The sequence below is a fragment of the Tamandua tetradactyla genome, chromosome 8 (assembly GCF_023851605.1).
Source record: "Tamandua tetradactyla isolate mTamTet1 chromosome 8, mTamTet1.pri, whole genome shotgun sequence".
Lineage (NCBI taxonomy): Eukaryota > Metazoa > Chordata > Mammalia > Pilosa > Myrmecophagidae > Tamandua > Tamandua tetradactyla.
In genome coordinates, this window is record NC_135334.1 from 14,737,857 (window position 1) to 14,741,548 (window position 3,692).

Here is a 3,692-nt window from a genome sequence, read left to right on the forward strand (position 1 = left end):
CCAAAGAGATACAGCTATGGTGGCAGGCACTAAGGCAGCACTACTGGTTGTTTTTTAACTGACTGAGTCCAAATTCCCTCTGCTGATAAGGACACCAGTCAGGTAGATTAAAGTCCACCTTGGTTCATATTGAACTGATCTAAATAGGATCTTCAGAGATGCTACTCATAAATTAGTCCACACCAGAACACATAATGTCTCTAATGGACTATTTATAAATTGGTTCACGCCCATAGCAATGTTGGATAAGAATGGACTATGTCTTTAAAAAGGACAAGAATCAATCCCCAAATTACCACATAAAGCATTCTAGAGTAGCCATCTTTTACTGTATGCTGAAGAGAAAAATACAGGAGTAAAAGATAGAAGCTGACAAAACCAGGTGTTATTTTATTGTCCTTGGTTCCTCCAGTCCTATGAGCTTAACAGTTCCTTAACAGCAGATAAACAAAACCATTATCCTACCCAGAGAAACACTGTGAACATCATAATTTTTCTAGGTGTTCCTATAAGAAAGAGAGCAGAAATGGGTAGGATGGTTCAATTCCCCATCATTTTATATTCTAAATTATAAGTTGAGTTTTGTTTACTACTTGCTATTTCATCTATTTTAATTGCTATCTCTTTCTATCCAATTCCAAAGCATGAGCTTTTCTTATGCATTCTGTAAAACATACTAATGTATACTTACTGTGAACTATAAATCTTTTCAAACCATTATGGACAAGGGGGGACAGTGATAGCAGGCTGCAGCCCAGGATACAAACTGTGATTAAAATGCAGTTTCTGACATCTCGTTCAACATTTCCACCCAGGGACTTCTCATTATTGACAATTTCTCTCTTTGTGTCCTGGCCTAACTTCATGTTGCTATAACCATTTTCTCCCAACCCCGTATTCTCTAAAGTAAAAGGACCAGGAAACACTTTAAATTATTTTTATATTGTTTGAAAAGTTTGAAAAAGTCATTTTCTATTTGTGCATGCAATCTCTATGGGTTTCACCTACTATACAAGCAACAAATGTATATTAACCACCTATTAGGGACTTATATAGGGTACAGAAATAATAATTTTGCAAAGTAACCTAATGCATGTTGTTCTATCAGGAAAGTAGATTATTGTTGATGGTCTCTATGGAATTTTCTAACTCTATGTAACCCTGGCATTTAAAAGAGACATACTCCAGTTAAGTGAGGATGGAATGACAGGAGTGTAGGCATATGATTTGAGTATGCTTCCACTGCCATGATCACACTTTCAGACAAAGATTACCCTCTCCTATAACAAAATATCAACCTAGTGTTATATTTTCCAATCATCGTGTAACCGTTCATCATATTTGAGGAGAAAAAAAATTCCAACTGACAATTGAAAAATATCAAGTAAAAGAGATAGAAGGTAAAGAAATTGTGCACATGGTGAGGAAAAGAAGGTATAACAATACAGGAAATAACTTATTGAAAAAAGGCTCAAATATACTTTTTAATGATAATAAAAAAATAGAATTAAAAGACTGCCACAATTACAAGGTAAATAAAAGGCTGAACCTCTTTGACTTGAAGTGACCTGCAGAAGAGAGCCTACCTATAATAAAATATTTCTACTATGCAGGGTTTTTCTCAGAGCAAGCTTTACATCTTTATTCCTCAAGCTGTAGATTAACGGGTTCATCATGGGAACGACAATGGTATAGAAGAGAGAAGAGATTTTTCCCTCATTTGCAGACTTGGCAGAAGATGGTTGGAGATACATAAATGAACATGAACCAAAGAACAGAGAAACAGCCATTATGTGGGAACCACAGGTGCTGAAGACTTTGAACCTGCCCTCAGTGGAATTTATATGCAGGATGCTACAGAGAATGAAGCCATATGAGATAAAGATGGTGAGACTGGACACAACAATGTTGATTCCCCCAACAATGAAGACCACCAGCTCATTGACATAGGTGCTCGTGCAGGAGAGCTGGAGCACAGGGAGGATGTCACAGAAATAATGGTTGATGGTGTTGGCATCACAGAAGGTCAGTCTCAGCATGCATCCAGTGTGGGCCATAGCACCAGAAAATGCCATTAGGTATGAACCAAAAATAAGGTTGGCACATACTTTAGGGGACATAGCAATGTTATACAAAAGTGGATTACAGATGGCCACATAGCGATCATAGGCCATTGATGTCAGCACATAACACTCTGCAGTGACAAAAAAACAGAAAAAGAAGAACTGGGACATGCATCCCTGGTAGGAGATAATATTCCTCTTTGATATGAAGTTCTTTAACATTTTTGGTGTAAAAACAGAAGAATAAAAGAAGTCAATGAAAGACAAGTTAAAGAGGAAAAAATACATGGGGGTGTGAAGGTGAGAATTCAGCCCTATTAAAGTGATCAAGCCCGAATTACCCAACAAGGTGAACATATACATTGCCAGAAAAAGGAAAAACAGAGGCAGTTGGAAATCTGGTTGTTCCGTTAGTCCCATCAGAATGAATTCAGTCAAAAAAGAGACATTTCCAGTAGACATTCTATTCTGGGTTATCTGTGGGATAAGAGAAAAGGGTTACAGCACAGGGCAACCCAGATATCCTTACAATATCCCTTCCCACTAGGATGGTGTATAAGTAGAGGCTGTGTTATTAGTCTAGCTCAACCTAGTCATTCAAATCTACCTTTACCACTACCATGAAAATGACTTCTGATTAGATTCTTAAGCCAAATGTAGACAAGACCACCACTATATCAGCCTACAGACAAAGGCCAGTTCTAGACAACAACATGACTGATGGAGAAATCCAAGGGAAAGGAATCATAAGGACCAAACAGAATCCTTTGATCTTATCTCAGGCTCTCTTCATTCTCCTAAGCACCATTCTCTCCAACACAACTGGAAGTAGAGGTTCCAGCAACTTGGATTAGCATCTCATACCAGGGTGTGAATCATCAGTAATGTTCCAGGATCAAATCTAAGGGACTGAAGTCTATGAGAGGTTCAGGAGCCACCTCACATCACTGATTAAAAGCCATAAATCTACAAGGGTGCATTCCTCCATGGAGAGGGGACCCACACACTGGGATAGGGGAACCTAGAGGCTCTTTAGGACTCCTAACATGCTCTGCTGGACCTCAAACAGATTTTCTGTCATTTTCAATTGAGTGGCAAGATTGTAAAAGGAGGGAAGCAAGTGGCATTTCTTAATGTCCCATGTCCTTCTCAAAATAAGTAGTAATACAAATATATTAGGGACTCACCCTCTTCAGACCAGAACAACATTGAGCTTCCTCTTTGCTTTGATTTACTCTTGAGGTACTGGAATCAAATTCCAACTTGGAGATATTGGTTCCTTTGAATCTGAGAGAATGTAGACCACATTACATAGTCAACATTTCCTGGAGTTTTTTCTGTGATACAGGTTATAACTTCTGATTTTTGCTTTGAGCCCCCCAAAGCACGAGAGGAAAACAATGTTCATTCTTTAGGAAAGATGCATAAGACTGTTAGATTGATATTTCACGCACTTGGTTATAAACAGTTCAGAAAACTGGTCAGTTTCTTCACCAGGGAACAGAATCTGCATGCAATAGGGAAATTATGGGATTGTAATTACGCCTTGGAGAACAACATGTCTGCAGTTCCATAGGGATGTGATATTTTACTCAAATTTTCACATCACTCTAGAGATGTACAACCCTC

The 3,692-nt window shown here is 38.3% G+C and overlaps 1 pseudogene; it reads right to left on the reverse strand.

The window, feature by feature from the left end:
• Window positions 1-1,605: 1,605 nt before the first annotated feature.
• On the reverse strand, window positions 1,606-2,525 carry LOC143643220 (olfactory receptor 8B3-like; annotated as a pseudogene).
• Window positions 2,526-3,692: the final 1,167 nt, after the last annotated feature.